We start from the raw sequence: 17,741 nt of genomic DNA, 5'->3' as shown, positions 1-17,741 counted from the left end.
GTGCTGTGCTGCCAGAGACACAAATGCCGCCACAGTGCTGTGCTGCCACTGATACACAAATGCCCCCCCACAGTGCTGCGCTGCCACTGATACACAAATGCCCCCAGAGTGCTGCACTGCCAGATACACAAATGCCCCCACAGTGCTGCGCTGCCACTGATACACAAAGTCCCCCACAGTGCTGCGCTACCAGATACACAAATGCCCCCACAGTGCTGCACTGCCAGATACACAAATGCCCCCACAGTGCTGCGCTGCCAGATACACAAATGCCCCCACAGTGCTGCGCTGCCAGATACACAAATGCCCCCACAGTGCTGCGCTGCCAGATACACAAATGCCCCCACAGTGCTGCGCTGCCAGATACACAAATGCTCCCACAGTGCTGCGCTGCCAGAGACACAAATGCCCCCACAGTGCTGCACTGCCAGAGACACAAATGCCCCCACAGTGCTGCGCTGCCAGAGACACAAATGCCCCCAGTGCCAGATAACCAGATCCCAGTGCAGCGGGGATGGGCAGTGCGCAGTGTGCCGAGGTCTGGGAGCTTAGCTCCCGCACCTCAGCTACATGCAGGCAGAGAGCTACGGCAGCAGGGACAAGCGTCCCGAGCTGCCGTACACCCATCCCACCCTCAACACCAGGCTCACTCACCGCGATTTTGATGTTTGGTCCGCGGTGCGGCTCTCCCCTCCATTTCCAGCTGCCAGTCATCTCAAATATGGCGCTGGTCCGTGAGCCAATCAAAGCTTGCAGCCGGCAGCCAATCAGGGGCCGCCGCTGCAAGTCCACGAGCTGTGATTGGCTGACGGCCGGCACCATATTAGAAATGGGCAGCCGCCCTTAAATAGCCGGCGCCCTGTTCGGCCGCTCCAGACGAACGGTGCTGGAGCCGGCCCTGCCGACCGTGGCATCCCAACAGTGAGAATCCCGACAAAAGGAAAGTAAGTATACTTATTTTCCCCCATTGGACCCCTAACTCTAACTCTACCTCCCTGCAGGCTAAACCTAACCCTACCGCAGCCTAACCCTAACCATTCCCAGTGGTGCCTAAACCTAACCCCCCTGCCCGCAGCCTAAACCTAACCCTCCACCCCCCGCAGCCTAACCCTAACCTTCCCAAGGGATGCCTAAACCTAACCCACCCTCCCTGCAGCCTAAACCTGACCCCTCTCCCCAGTCGGGATATCACCTATAAGAGAAAAATTCTGTCCTACAACAATGAAGATTTTCATAATTCCACCAAACATGAAGAAAACCACCTCTACATCTACACCCTCACCAACAATGGGTAGAGTTGAAGGAAACATTTTTTTGTAATCTCTCATCAGTGGCCTGTACTATATTGTGTAAATTTTATATGAATTCCCATTAATTGAGATAGAGAGGGATGATTTACAGTAGCTACTCCTTATCTAATGATCTGCCAAAAATATACAATTGGTGGAAGCCCCTGATCCAGTTAATATTCTAACTCATGTTTCCAAACTGGTTCTGCTGTGGAGGAACAAGGCATACCATACAGAAATGTTTTTGTGATTTTGATGTAAATATTGCTCTATTATTGTCATTATATATTTACATGTATCTCTGATGTAAATATTGCTCTATTATTGTCATTATATATTTACATTTATCTCTACAGCCTGGAAAATGTTTTTGCATTAAAAAGTAAAATATCTCTGTGCCTCACTTTATATTTTTTTTATTTTCTTACTTATTCAGTATTTTAGACATTCTCTAAATAATTGTGCTCTTTCTGAACGCTTAGGTTTGCATAATGGTAGTACAGACTATCTTGGTTATAAATTGTTTTTCTTATGTATGGTTAGTAAAAATTAATGGACAAAAGTTATCTTGCATAAAGAAGCCTATCTATCAACATTTATGAAGGAATATGTTTCTGCTTTACTTGCTCTCCATAAACAGTAATAGTGTAGGTCAGGGCCGAATAGTAATGATTAAATGATGGTGTAATGCAAAATGCTAAGAGCTTAAGCCATTTACTGTAACTCCAGTTTCTTCAGCCTTTCACACATACTGTAATTAGAATATTGCACCACTGATTGCCCACTATTCAGCAATGTTAAGCATTTCTTGTAATGTAGTTCAAACTAAATATACATAGAAATGATAGTACTGACATGCAGAACGAGATAAATATTGTGGCATGTACAAATTTTATATTTTCTAAAACTTAGTCACAACAATGGCATCAAATTAATAACTTGTTTAACAAAAGGATTATAAGACTGTCAAAAGTTATAATTATACATATTTTTGCTGATTGAAGTACTTGGTAATCTGTTTTATAAAATACATCTGCTCGAAAGGTTAAGTGGTTTCAGAATGTAAAACTAAGAGGCTTGTTAAGAATAGAATCAAATTAAAAAATATGCACAATTTATAAATGCTGAATGGAATTGGAATGAAAATATTGCAAATCAAGCAATATGTGGCAAGTGTTTAATATGTTTCTCTCACAATGTATGTCATTATTTTGAACAAGACTGGAATTACTGCGCATGCATCCTTCCCACTGAGAACACAGTACTGCATGTGCATCAGTCACACTGAGCCCACTGTACTGCACGTGCATCATTCCCACTGAGGACACTGTACTGCACGTGCATCATTCCCACTGAGAACACAGTACTGCATGTGCATCAGTCACACTGAGCCCACTGTACTGCATGTGCATCATTCCCACTGAGGACACTGTACTGCACGTGCATCAGTCACACTGAGCCTACTGTACTGCATGTGCATCAGTCACACTGAGCCCGCTATACTGCAAGTGCATCAGTCGCACTGAGCACACTGTACTGCGTGTGCATCAGTCATACTGAGCACACTGTACTGCACGTGCATCATTCCCACTGAGGACACTGTACTGCACGTGCATCATTCCCACTGAGGACACTGTACTGCACGTGCATCATTCCCACTGAGGACACTGTACTGCACGTGCATCAGTCACACTAATCCCACTGTACTGCATGTGCATCAGTCACACTGAGCCCGCTATACTGCACGTGCATCAGTCGCACTGAGCACACTGCACTGCGTGTGCATCAGTCATACTGAGCACACTGTACTGCACGTGCATCAGTCACACAGAGCCCACTGTACTGCACGTGCATCAATCGCACTGAGCTCACTGCACTGCATGTACATGATACATCAGTCACACTGAGCCCACTGTACTGTATGTGCATCGGTCACACTGAGGACACTGTACTGCACGTGCATCATTCCCACTGAGGACACTGTACTGTGCATGCATCAGTCACACTGAGCCCACTGTACTGCATGTGCATTAGTCACACTGAGCCCGCTATACTGCAAATGCATCAGTCGCACTGAGCACACTGTACTGCGTGTGCATCAGTCATACTGAGCACACTGTACTGCACGTGCATCATTCCCACTGAGGACACTGTACTGCACGTGCATCATTCCCACTGAGGACACTGTACTGCACGTGCATCAGTCACACTGATCCCACTGTACTGCATGTGCATCAGTCACACTGAGCCCGCTATACTGCACGTGCATCAGTCGCACTGAGCACACTGTACTGCGTGTGCATCAGTCATACTGAGCACACTGTACTGCACGTGCATCAGTCACACAGAGCCCACTGTACTGCACGTGCATCAATCGCACTGAGCTCACTGCACTGCGTGTACATGATACATCAGTCACACTGAGCCCACTGTACTGTATGTGCATCGGTCACACTGAGGACACTGTACTGCACGTGCATCAGTCCCACTGAGGACACTGTACTGTGCATGCATCAGTCGTACTGAGCACACAGTACTGCACGTGCACCCGTCGCACTGAGCACACTGTACTGCACGTGCATCAGGCATACTGAGCACACTGTACTGTGCATGTATCAGTCATGAGCATGAATCAGTCGCACTGAGCACACGTCTATTGATTAGTGATGGTGGATGCAGTGAAGATTTATTTGCAAACTGAGTGACTGGTAGTGACTATTTGTGGACGGTCACTGGGGGTAGCTACATAAACACAGTCGTGTTGCGACCATTTCGGCGGTGTATCTGAGCCTGCCACTGTACACTTGTATGCAGTTGTAAAGGCTCTGGTTGCTTGTAATGGGACATTCTGAGCAACCATAGGGTTGTTCAGAAGTCCAATGGTATGACCATTGGGCAACTGATGGTGCATCTTTGTACCCAAGTGGCAGATCAGCATCAGTGGCCGTCTCTGTGCAAATCCCCATGGCAGCATTATTAGCATATTTTCAAAGATATGCTGCATGCAAAAACACATCCACCTCTGAATCAGACCCTTAGCCTTGCAACGCCTGATACAGAGTTGGACAGAAAACATACACATACAGTACTTGTACAGAAAAATGTGTGTACTCCTCAGTATGCAGCATTGTACCCATATTGCTGTGTGCCCTCCTCCTATGCTTAGTTTCCTAATCATCATTATCATCCATGTGCACTTGCACCTGGCCTACACTAGGTGCATGGTGTACCAAACTCCAAAATGCGGTCAAGTCTCTGAAAATAGCAGGTTTGCCACAATCCCCATATGCATTAAAGTGGTCAACAGCAGATATCGAAGATATCCAATGCAGACTATGGGGCTGAGATGTGCCAATATGCATCAAGTTCTGGAGCTTGTGCCCCATAAGCAATGCCATTTATAGATGGCATTGTCTATGGAAGCCTATGTCCTTCTTTCTGCATTATCCGTCTGAGAAGGATCCAAAGGTTCCTTCTCTGCCTACACCCTATCGCCCTGGCGGCCACGGATGTGCATTAGAACTCCTGGGTCATAAACACAAAAGTCCTCTGTTCGCAAGACACAGTTCTTAGAGCTGTCCCTTATATAATTAATCATGCACACAGAGTTAATAAACTCTGGTATGCATTTGGGAAGGGATGTATTCCTGCCCAAGTTGAGAAACATATAGAAACATGTATATTTGCTAACATCCAACTCTGTCTCGCCCACAATTACTCTACCTGTGCTGCCTGAGCTTGCCTGTGTGAGAATACTACTGCCTACTTACTGTACATCTAGTAGATGCAGATGCACTTGAATGTGTATGCCGCTACATCACCTTAACTTGGATTCACTTACTTTGCTGCATGAGCAGTGTGAATATATGAAATATACTCTCCTACAACATGCATACTGTATGTTCAACTGTGCATCATTCCAATAGTGGTTCAACTGTGCATCATTCCAATAGTGTTTAAAACTTTACATTTTATGCTGGTTTGTAGGAACCAAAAATAAATAATTGTGGTAATGCGATGAAACAAGGAATGGCATGCCCACATTGCTATTTTGCCATCATAAGCCAGAGACTAAAAGTGCATTTTTTAGTACTGCGCATGCCTGGCAAAATGAACATATTTCAGTCTATATGCAAATTGAGATGCATGTTTCCATTGCACTTCTCTGCACTTAGAGAGAAGGATCTGGGGACACAAAGGGCAGGCTGGCAAAGCCAGAGTTATGGGGCCCACACACGGTGCTACAGTATTTGTGCTAGATGCGATTTAAGCCTATACAATGTGTGCTATGCGATTTGGAGTGTACACATGGTGCTATTTGAACTGCATGCTATTTGAACTACATCCGATTTTGAATACACTGTGGCTGGAGGCCCTGGTGGCCACATGGTTAATGGCGGCCGCGGCAATGAAGGGGTTAACCATTAAGTACCTGGCGCCATTTTGAGAAACAATAGGCGCTAGGCGCCATCTTTGAAATATGTTGTGGGCACTAGGTGCCGGGTATTTAAATGTTTAAAATGTATTTGAAATGTGTGCTGCGGTCCCGAACCTCTCCGACGACCGCGACAGTGAGAGTAGCCCCCCGACACACTAAGCTGTGTGTGCAGCGGGGGAGAAGGAGGAGCCGCTGCAGCCGGGGGATCAGCTCCTACTGCAGCGCTCTGTGTGATGCTGCCGCTGGGGGTCGGGAGCTCAGCTCCTGGTGCCTCAGCACGCTGGAGGTGGCCAGCCATGGCAGCTAGGTGTCCCTGGCTGTTGGGCTGCAGAGGGGTGCGTCGCTCACACGGGGGACCGGGCTAGCCTGCTCCCTAGTGGCAGAGGCATGTGTAGGGCACTGATAGCTACCGGCACCTCAGCGCTCCAGAAAGACAGAGCCGTCGCGGCCGAGAGGAGTGTCCCGAGCCACCGGGTTTCAGAAGGGGTGTGTGCCGCAGCCTCTGATCAGGGGTCTGTGGCAAGGCAGCAATTTCAGCCACATTGGGTGGCGGGCAGCAGCGGGGCGGATAACAGTTAGCCCCTGCTGCAGCCAGCTCCCCCCTAGTGCGCTCTGCTGACCCTGGGGAGAGCCCAGCAGTCCTCCAGGCTGCAGGGCTCAGGGAGCCCAGCGCTAAAAGCACAGCAATGTTTTTAAATGAAATAATATTAAAATATATCCCTTGGCATCATTTACCCTTCCGTTTAATGCACTACCTTCGATCCATCCAATATCTGCACACAGTTGGCTCTACCTTAATTCTATTTCTTTTCTTTCATTTTATATTTCACTTAGGTGCTCTATCCACAGGGATGCTGATAGCGTCCTGCCACATCTTTGCCCCTATGGGATTTTCCTTCATTTTCCTGTTCTTCTGCCGCTGTTTAGTTTTTGCTCTGCTGGGCACCTGAATATTGTCCAGTGACACTTTCCAATGTCATCCACCACCATTTGTGCCATTAACTGCCGCTGTCATTTCTGATATATGATTGAGTTAGACCTATTGGTCCATTTAATGCCTACAGTGCCTTAATGATCGTTATCGCTTCAGGGATCTGTCCATATGGGACAGTTTACGGCTATTGTTTGACACCTTTTTATCAGCGACACCCAGCGGAGCGCATTCTCTTATTTGCATCTTGCATTTTGCATTGGTTATTCTTTTTGTTTATGCATTGTGCATTGTGTGATTATGTAGTACATGTTTTTTTTTCTCTTTCAGCGCTATATTTTACACTTTTTTATGTCATGCCACGTTCCATGTCTTGTTATATACCGTGTGCAGCCTACACTGTCCCCGTCCCCTGTGCGGGCTCAGTGTTGTCTGTGCTGGTGTCCCCCTCCTCGCACACAGCGCACCAGAGCCGTTGCCAGGGACGGCGCCGGCTTTGTTTACATTAGCGATGACACAACGGAGCTGGAGAGCCGGGGGAGCCGCGGGCTGTGCCTGTATGTACACTTGTCGCCTTGACATGGAATAAATCTTCAAAAAAAATAAATACAGGGCTTGTCCCGCCTCCCTCTCCTCCCATTGGATGCTGGTTTTTTGCTGTTTTGGCGCCAATTTATGTTTATATCCCTGTGCTAGACACTGCTCAGATAGCCCCTGAGGAAGACCTGTATCGGTTGAAAAAGCTGTTGGGCTGTGACTGTATGTACACTTGTCGCCTTGATATGGAATAAATCTTCTTAGTTTTCTCATCTAAACCGTGAGTGCTGGCTTGTTTTGCTTTTTCCAATGAGCTGGAAAAGCAAGTGCCTTTATGTTATTTTACTGCCTTGCACCATCTATTCATTCTGTATTATGGTTTTGAGTGCTGTCATTTTTGCTCTTTTGCAATTAACCATTACCAGACCTGCACTTGCCCTGTAGAGTTTATATGTACTCTCTTTTTTTCAAATTTGTTTCCTATCCATTTTTTTTGGTTATTCTGATTACTATGTACGTTACAGTTGCCTAGGGGGGTCTCTCAGTCCAGCACCACTGGCCCTTGCACAGTACTATTGGTGATTCAAATGTCTACAAACAAGGAACTTACGTCCATATTACAATTTGACACTGCGGATGCAGAAAGGATTTTATTTGATGACACTGAATCTCTGGCGTTCCATCAGGACAGCCCAGAGGAATTCACGAGCGATCTGCTTAATTTGAAAAAGAGGGAGATTGAATTACATCTCCATGGTCTCACCCTCTCACAATACTATAAGGAACAATTCATTCCGAGAGGATTCAGACTACATAACCAGCCTACGCTTGGTAGACACAATAATGACTTCTGCACTAAATGGTGCAACATACTCAACAAATGTTCTTTTGATTTAATGCTCTTAGTGATAGAACAAGCGGGTACGGATTTAGAAAACATTAAGAAAGACATTTTGGAACTTGAGACCTCTGATCTCTATAGAGCCATCCAAACTCCTGAATGTGATCTTCTATCCAATCTGAATAATGATATTGAGAAATTTAAGGGAGATCTGCTCAAGTTTAAGAAAAACAAATACAAGCAGGTCAAATTAGATTACAAAGAAAACAGGGTTTATCCCTGGTACTCTCGCAGTGAGTCGAGGAGGTTTAAACCATCGTATCAACGTGGCAGAAGACCTCAACAACTTTTCACTGACATTGATAGTCAGTCACATACTTCAGCTAGTGACTCTGATGCTCCTTCTACATCTGGCCAAACCACCTATCTCTCAAGGTCGGCAAGAAACAGACGACCTCCAAAAAAAACCTTATACCCACCCGTCGAGGTGGGAGAAAAAGAAAGAAGACGGCAACAAAAATTCAACTAGAAACAGTGGTGTTCAATCTCTCCAAGCATCCCCTCACACCTGATGAATTATTCATTCTTAATAAAGGCCTCTCATTCATCCCGACATTGACTCATGACAAATTTAAGTCGAAAGTGGATCTGTACAAACTGGGCAGGCAGTTGCGACTCAGGGACTTTTTCTCGAGCAACAACACCAACTCTGAACCTATACCGACATCAGTAGAGTCGTGCCCTCTGAAGAAGCCTAGTACCTTCGATCCCCCATCTGTCAATCTCAGGAGAGATACTGTACCCTTTGTTTCCAAACAAAAGTTATCTCATCACAACATCACGATGGGTGAAAGAAAGGCCATTGAGTCCCTACGCAATGACACTCAACTGGTTATCAGAGCTGCGGACAAGGGGGGAGGCATTGTGTTGTTGGACTATGACTACTATACCATGGAAGCCAATAACCAATTGGCTGACACCACTTGTTATCATAAACTTGGCCATGACCCTACAGGAAGCTACAAAGTTGAGATAGATTCCATCATTGAGGTGGGACTCAATAATGGATATATCAACAAGAGCACAGCAGAATTCATGACCACTGCACACCCCAGGATACCCTTTTTGTACACACTCCCAAAAATTCATAAATCTCTCTCCCAGCCTCCAGGATGACCCATTATATCAGCAAGGGGTCCCTCTGTCAACCTCTATCTCAAGTAGTTGATTTTTACCTACAGCCATTGGTAAAGCAAACAGCCAGCTTCATTGAAGACACCTCCGATTTCTTGCGGAAACTTGAAACAGTACGTAATATTACCGATGACACCCTGTTGGTGACTCTCGATGTCTCGAGTCTTTACACAAACATTCTGCACTCACAAGGAATGGGAGCATGCAGAGAACTGCTTACGGACAATGATGCCTATTTCGGCCCACCGGTGTCTTTTTTGTTGTTGCTCATTGATGTTATTCTCAATAAGAATTATTTCCTCTTCGAAAATTGCTTTTATTTACAGAAACAGGGGACCGCTATGGGTTCGAATATGGCGCCATCTTACGCCAATATATTCATGGCGGCCTATGAACAGGTGCATATCTCTGGTAATCCTCGTTTTGGTCAATTTTTGTCATTTTATGTTCGCTACATTGATGACTTATTTTTCATTTGGCAAGGCAGCGAAGAGAAACTTTTGGCATTCATCAATGAACTTAATTCAATTCCAGGAACAATTAGATTTAGTCTGACTTTCAGCAGAACACACATCAACTTCTTGGATGTTTCCATCAAAAAGGAGAACAACAAACTTTTGATGTACATTTACAGCAAGGAATCAGATAGAAATACTTTGCTGTTACATTCAAGCTTCCATCCGGCTCCCCTTAAAAGAGGGCTACCCTTTTCACAACTACTGCGGGTGATTTGCATTACCTCGGATCCCACGGCCATCCCGGCTGCATTGGAGTCCATGTGTCAACGATTTCTTGACAGAGGCTATCCCAGGAAGGAGATAGATGACGCTCTATCTAGGATTGGACAGATTAAGAGAGAAGATGCTTTACATAAAAAAAGTTTGTCCTGCTGATATGGAGCAAGACAGGTTAAATTTCAGCGGTATGTTCACCACAGCCTCTGGCTTTATCCGCAACAAAATTCGGGAACACTGGCACTTGATTGCGCGTGATCCTTTGCTTGTTTCCCAGATTTGCCTACAGACGGAGTCCTTTTTTGAAGGACCTTCTAGTCAAGACTGATTTTTCTCAAAGAAAGACTAATAGAATGTCTAATTGGCTTACGAAAAAAACCTGGGGTTTATAGATGCACGGGATGCTCCAACTCTTCATTCCTGTTATTGGGCAACCGCTTCATCAATCCATCTGACAATAAGGAGTATTCAATTAAACAGAGTTTGGATTGCAACAGCCGCTTTGTTGTCTATGATCTCAAATGTCCATGCAATCGACTGTATGTTGGCAAGACCAGCAGAATGTTTAAAGAACGACTCAGCCAACATCGCTCCTCTGTTAAGAAATGTCTTGCATCCACAGATTCCACGAGAGACTTCACGAACTTAACAGTTGCAAGACACTTCAAAGAGGCACAGCATATGGTCAATCAACTTAAATGTTGCATTATAGACCAGATACCACCACTCCAGCGGGGAGGTGACCGAGACAGGCTGTTACTGCAAAGAGAACTCCAGTGGATTCACAGACTACACACTTTAACTCCCAATGGTCTTAATGAAGACTTTAGGTTGGGTTGTTTCTTGTGAAGCGATCCAGCCCTTGCTTTTGTTGGTTTCATTTCTTTAGACACCGCCTTGTATCCAGTATTATGCGTTTTCACCTACTAATTTTTTTGCTTGAGCCCCTTGACACCGTCATGTGTCAGTGATTGTGCATGATGTATTGATGCGATTACTTATCTTGCATTCCTCATGGGTTGCGGGAGTGACTTTGCTGCTATGGCACCTTTCTGCCATCACCACCAGCATTGCCCTGTTACGGATAGGCATTTGCCGGTTCTTGATGTGAAATTCTAGTGTTTTCTACAGCCATACCACACTGGACGACGTCCAATTCCGTCCGATCTTGGAAACTAAGCAGTGTTGGGCCCAGTCAGTACCAGTTCTGGAGACGGTTTGGGAATACTGGGTGCTGTACTTTTATCACTTGACCACTCATGGTCTCGGACTATAGCATGGGCATCCTTTAGTTATCTCTGTTTATTCTGCGTTCCTGTGCTCCAACCCCCTATGTAGAAAAGTGTTAGGTGTGGAACCGCACTAGTTGAACAATATTACAAAAGTACAAAATGATTGTAAAAGATGAAATACCAATATACATACAGTTATCAAGTAAATCTTAAACTGCTAATGATTGGCGGTGCTCCCAGGAATTTTGTAGGTTACACTACAATTGGAAAAGGCAAGAGAAAAAGACAAAAAACCCTAGTTTGGGAGCACTCATTTGTAATGATATGAATAGTATATATGATGAAAAATATTAAGACATAACCTTTATTTAATCCTTGGATAAAAAGAACTTTTGGACAAAAAATTGGGACTCGTGTATGGTATTAGCTATTTATAAAAATCTTGTTTAACCTCCTTAGCAAATGAGGTACAAGATAATTGAAATGGTGAAAATATCAATTGGGTGGTGGGGGATACCAAATGGTCTCTTAGAATACAGGGTATCCAGAAGATCACTGTGCTTGCCTGAATTTGGGATATCAATGATGGGACAATATAGACAAATCTGAGTTTGGTCAAGGTAGATCTCAAGAGGAATGTGAAAAGGATGGAGCAAGGAATGTGATGGGGCTTCCCTTATTGGAAGAGAAGGGGGGGGGGCTTGGGGCCTGGGGGGTGCAGGGGCCCATTGCACCTGGTATTCTCAGGAGGTTTCCCGTCCTAGTACTGGCCAGGCCATGCCTGCTTAGCTTCCGAGATCAAAGAAGATCGGGCGTATTCAGGGTAGTATGGCAGTGGGCCGTTATTGGAAGCAAGGAGAGAAAAAGATACCTCTATTTTCTGTACTTTAGTAAATCAATACCATGATGGTCTGAGATGGTTTTTCCAGGTGAGAGAGTGTGTATGGGGGTTTATGGGATAAGGGCAGGTTTATCCTTTAAAAATGGCCCACTGCACCTGGTATTCTCAGGAGGTTCCCCTTCCTAATACTGACCAGGCCATACCTGCTTAGCTTCCGAGATCTGACAAGATCGGGCGTATTCAGGGTAGTATGGCCGTGGGCCGTTAATAAAGGGGAAGGGAAGGTACCACTCTCCTTACTGTACTTCACATAAATCAGGACCAAAAAATGGTATGAAATGGTTAGTCCAGAAAAGAGTGTTTGACAGGAAGATATATGTTTTAGAAATAGTAAATTAAGTTCTGCAAGTGCAGGGTTGTTTGCTAAATGGGAGAAAAACCCACAAGATAAATTAAGAGCTCACGGCTGGCTCACAAAAAAATATTTTGAACACAAAATGTACAATATTGCTTGGTTCAGAGAAACAGAAAGCACAAAATGTGCAATATTGCTTGCTCCATAGAAACAGAAACCGTATGATAATTGAAAAGATGCAGGTTTTTAGAGCTCAGGGCTGGCTCACAATAAATACATTAAACCTTATTACATCCTCTTGAGGACTGACATAACATTAGAGAATAATAGAAAATATTTTATAACTACTATTAATACTTTGCAATCAATTGCTACTATTAGTTAAGACCATAAGAATAGAAACATACATTAATGTAAGGAGTAAGTAACATGTCTATGAATGATTAATCCAGAAAAAGTTTGCAGGAAAATTCTAAGTGCGCACTAATTAAGCAGCTGGACACACCCCCTTCAAAAGAAGGTTTACAATCCCTTCACCCAAAGGTGTACATGCAAAAAACAATAGAAGGGGACTTATCCTGCACTCCTCAGTAAGGTCACCGTCACAATGGACTTCCAGAGTTGTTGGTGAACTCGTATGGGTACCATATAAAAGAAATGTGAATATAGTGACGTACGGTTTTAATCAACCATCAAACATAGTACAATACAATAACAATGGTTAAAAACATTCAATTTTTAAATGAAAAGCAGCATAGGTAATAGCTTGCGGGTTTCAATAAAACAGGGGAACCCGGAAATCCCCTATACCTCGCTGCACTGCACTGGTTAATCCTCCGGCACTCCTCAGCTCATAGTCCTGTATCCACCAACGCGTTTCAAGCTGTTTTGAACTGCATTTGTAGTTCTATACATCTGGTAATTTTCCATTGCTTCTCACTGTTCAGTCCATGCCATTGAGCTACTTAAACAATCACTGCTATTACCTATGCTGCTTTTCATTTAAAAATGGAATGTTTTTAACCATTGTTATTGTATTGTACTATGTTTGTTGGTTGATTAAAACTGTACGTCACTATATTCACATTTCTTTTATATGGTACCCATACGAGTTCACCAACAACTCTGGAAGTCCATTGTGACTGTGACCTTACTGAGAAGCGCAGGATAAGTCCCCTTCTATTTTTTTTGCATGTCTATGAATGATATCCATAAGGGCATTAGCGGGGAAGTAGTAAAATGTGAATTATAAACAATCTTATAAATACTACATTTGGTGCTCCTGTTGCTATACAATACTGCTGCAAGAGCAAGTTGTTTAGAGGGGGAGAGAATAATAATCAAGTCCTGATGGTCTGTAGTAAATTACCGCAGCTGCAATGTGTGCGGCCAGTGTTAACCAGGAATCCCCCGGCGTTCACCCGCTGGCAGTGATGGATGCGGCCGCCCGCTTCCGGACTGGGCGTTGCCGCAATGACGTCAACGAAGGACGTCTCTCGACGTACGTTTCACCTGGGTGGGCTTGGTCACGAGAGCCTCCCACCCCCTATCCCTTGGCATCATTTACCCTTCCATTTAATGCACTACCTTCGATCCATCCAATATCTGCACACAGTGGGCTCTACCTTAATTCTATTTCTTTTCTTTCATTTTATATTTCACTTAGGTGCTCTATCCACAGGGATGCTGATAGCGTCCTGCCACATCTTTGCCCCTATGGGATTTTCCTTAATTTTCCTGTTCTGCCGCTGTTTAGTTTTTGCTCTGCTGGGCACCTGAATATTGTCTATTGACACTTTCCAATGTCATCCACCACCATTTGTGCCATTAACTGCCGCTGTCATTTCTGATATATGATTGAGTTAGACCTATTGGTCCATTTAATGCCTACTGTGCCTTAATGATTGTTATTGCTTCAGGGATCTGTCCATACGGGACAGTTTACGGCTATTGTTTGACACCTTTTTATCAGCGACACCCAGCGGAGCGCATTCTTTTATTTGCATCTTGCATTTTGCATTGGTTATTCTTTTTGTTTATGCATTGTGCATTGTGTGATTATGTAGTACATATTTTTTTTTCTCTTTCAGCGCTATATTTTACACTTTTTTATGTCATGCCACGTTCCATGTCTTGTTATATACCGTGTGCAGCCTACACTGTCCCCGTCCCCTGTGCGGGCTCAGTGTTGTCTGTGCTGGTGTCCCCCTCCTCGCACACAGCGCACCAGAGCCGTTTCCAGGGACGGCGCCGGCTTTGTTTACATTAGCGATGACACGACGGAGCTGGAGAGCCGGGGGAGCCGTGGGCTGTGCCTGTATGTACACTTGTCGCCTTGATATGGAATAAATCTTCAAAAAAAATACAAGGCTTGTCCCGCCTCCCTCTCCTCCCATTGGATGCTGTTTTTTTGCTGTTTTGGCGCCAATTTATGTTTATATTCCTGTGCTAGACACTGCTCAGATAGCCCCTGAGGAAGACCTGTATCGGTTGAAACAGCTGTTGGGCTGTGCCTGTATGTACGCTTGTCGCCTTGATATGGAATAAATCTTCTTCGTTTTCTCATCTAAACCGTGAGTGCTGGCTTGTTTTGCTTTTTCCAATGAGCTGGAAAAGCGAGTGCCTTTATATATATATATATATATATATATATATATATATATATATATATATATTGTATGATGAGGCAACGCAGTGCCTGGGTATGTGGAGCCAGTATATGTACAGAAATGTACAGAAATGTGAAGTGTATTTAAATTTATTTTTAAGGTGAAATGCACTAACTTGGTTGTGTGTCCCAGGAGGGGGGAATACATGGCTGTGCAGGCTGTTGGATTCCCCCAGACCTTTTCCCCAAAAATGGATTGCCTTTTCTGGAAGTATCATGGGGAGAAAGAGGAAAAGCTCAGCTTCCCAACAAGCTGAGTGGTTTTCTAGAGCTCCATACCCTGACTGGGGATCTAGGCTGCCCAGCTCTGGAGTCCGAATTCAGGCTGCAGATAGTGGGCCAGGTCCCAGGCAGATTCCCGGAAGTAAGTTTAACTTCCCCCAGCCTAGACTGAACGTCACCGGGGTGGATCCAGATCCTCCAGGATGGGACGGTCAAAGGAGAGTGACCACTCCCCACTGTCCATAGAGGACAATGGTAGCTGTGCATGTGACCAAGTCATGCACAGTACATGGGTAAACAGTGATTGGTTGTAAACCACAGGGCAGACTTACTCCCTGTGGTATTGTGTATTGGAGTATGATAAAAGGAGGGCAGCTGCCCCATGAAAGGTGTATTATACCATTTTCATTCTGCTGTAACATCTTGCTGTATTGCTGAGTCTTTTTGAAGACTGCATTTGGCAAATAAACATCATCTGCCTCAAGACGACCGCTTCATCTTGTGACCTGCAGGGCTAGGTGAAACCTAGCTTTTTTTCCAGCTGTCCATGGTACACCCAGCATCTCCAAGCTCCGCCATCCGTCTGCTACCGTGCTGTGCTTAGGCAAGCAACGTTTGGGGATTCATCAACACCACACTCGGGTGGTGAGACAGTGTGTCAACACATACAGAGCAGAACCGTGGTTCCAGATGCCACGGCTATGAGGAGTCTTGTGGTGGCAGCATAGTACCACCCACTGCGCAGTCGGTGGAGTCAGTAACAGGCGGTTACTGATGGTAAGCAGGAATCCCCTATGTGGCCAGGTCCAGTGTGACCTAAAACTCCAATCTGTGACTGGGGGCGGGACGTGAAGCGGTGAGGGCTCTCAGACGGTACCGTCGGGTCACACATTACAATGTACTATATGCAATGTAGTACAAAAATACCTGCCTGCACATACTACTTTGCCTTGAGATATGGACTAGACGGGAGCGCGCATCGCATCACAAGGGACAATACACATGGTGCGATTTGAACTAGACGCAATGCTATTTGAAATAAAAATATCAGATATCATGCAACAAGTGTGGGCACCATATCTCTCCTTCCATTGTATTTAGAGGGAAAGCAGCTGCACATAGTCCTCCTGGGTGCAAGACCTGTCCATCTGTGATCATCATCATCATCATCAATGACCTTGCACCAGGAGGGAAGCAGCAACACTAAATATGCATGCAACCGTGCTTAATATAAAAATAAATACTATTAATGTAAAGAAGAGCACCAAAATCTGAAGACAACCCCATATCAAAAAAACAAAATCAATCTCCTTTAGTACTCACGCAGATTAGGCTCGTAGTGTCCCCCCCGAAATTGCCCCTGCTAGTACTGCCATAGTGCCAACCAGTCCCAGGCTGGTTGGCATTCGCTGTATTCTATAGGGGATTGGGCTAGCTAAAAAAAAAAGTGGCCCCCATACCAAGGATACTAACCCCATGCTAACAGCAGTAGGACTCTTCCCATACTTCTGGGCTGAGTTCTGGTTTCTTTGCTCTTTATGGATCCCCTGTCACTGACCTAGGTTGGGGGTATTGTGAACTCGGGGGTTCTCCCGATGGTCGGAACAGGGATGGCTTAATATAGGTTTTCCTCATACAGGACTCTGACAGTAAAGCTTGGTGAAAATATTAAAGAATTTTATTGCAGGAAGAGAGCAACACAATGTCACGTAGCAGAGAAGGAACGTATGGGGAAATGTCCAGGCCTATAGGAGAACTTGAAAGCAATGCTAAGGATTCCAGGAAAATAAGTCCTTGTGAGTGTTGATACAAGATAATAATGACTGAAGAACTTGTAAGTGATGTTTTTAAAGATACTGGTGATTTGAAGAACTGGTGAACGGTGGTTATAGACTCTGACGATTTGAAACACTTGTGAGCGGTGGTTAAAGACACAGATGATTTGTATGACTTGTGAGCGGTGACTAAAGATACTGATGATTTATAAAACTTGAGAGCGGTGGTTAAAGACACTGATGATTTGTAGAACTTGAGAGCGATGATTAAAGACTGATGATTTGTAGAACTTGAGAGCGGTGATTAAAGACGCTGATGATTTGCAGAACTTGAGAGCGGTGATTAAAGACACTGATGATTTGTAGAACTTGAGAGCGGTGATTAAAGACACTGATGATTTGCAGAACTTGAGAGCGGCGTTTAAAGACGCTGATGATTTTGTAGAACTTGAGAGCGGCGTTTAGCCCGCAGCACACGCTGAGTCCAAGAAGCACTGGTGACTGGATTGCAGAGAAACACACCAGCCGCAGTTTACGCTGAACTGTGCAGCAACTGGCACCTGGAAGTGCCGGAGACACTGGGGTACGACTGCAGAGAGATACGTCAGGAACAAGAGCACTGGCATCCACGTCAGGGGAAAAGACGATACTCAGGCGCCGAGGCTCTGCCCGGCGTCTGACTTT

The 17,741-nt window shown here is 44.9% G+C and overlaps 3 pseudogenes; 1 reads left to right on the top strand and 2 right to left on the bottom strand.

Moving 5' to 3' along the window:
- The first annotated feature begins 11,087 nt into the window (after nucleotides 1-11,087).
- Nucleotides 11,088-11,207, top strand: LOC134913020 (5S ribosomal RNA; annotated as a pseudogene).
- A 711-nt stretch (nucleotides 11,208-11,918) lies between these two features.
- LOC134911970 (5S ribosomal RNA) lies at nucleotides 11,919-12,036 on the bottom strand (annotated as a pseudogene).
- Nucleotides 12,037-12,181: 145 nt separating this feature from the next.
- On the bottom strand, nucleotides 12,182-12,299 carry LOC134913743 (5S ribosomal RNA; annotated as a pseudogene).
- Nucleotides 12,300-17,741: the final 5,442 nt, after the last annotated feature.

The sequence above is a fragment of the Pseudophryne corroboree genome, chromosome 4 (genome assembly GCF_028390025.1).
Source record: "Pseudophryne corroboree isolate aPseCor3 chromosome 4, aPseCor3.hap2, whole genome shotgun sequence".
Classification (NCBI taxonomy): domain Eukaryota; kingdom Metazoa; phylum Chordata; class Amphibia; order Anura; family Myobatrachidae; genus Pseudophryne; species Pseudophryne corroboree.
This window is presented reverse-complemented; position numbering and strand designations above follow the sequence as displayed.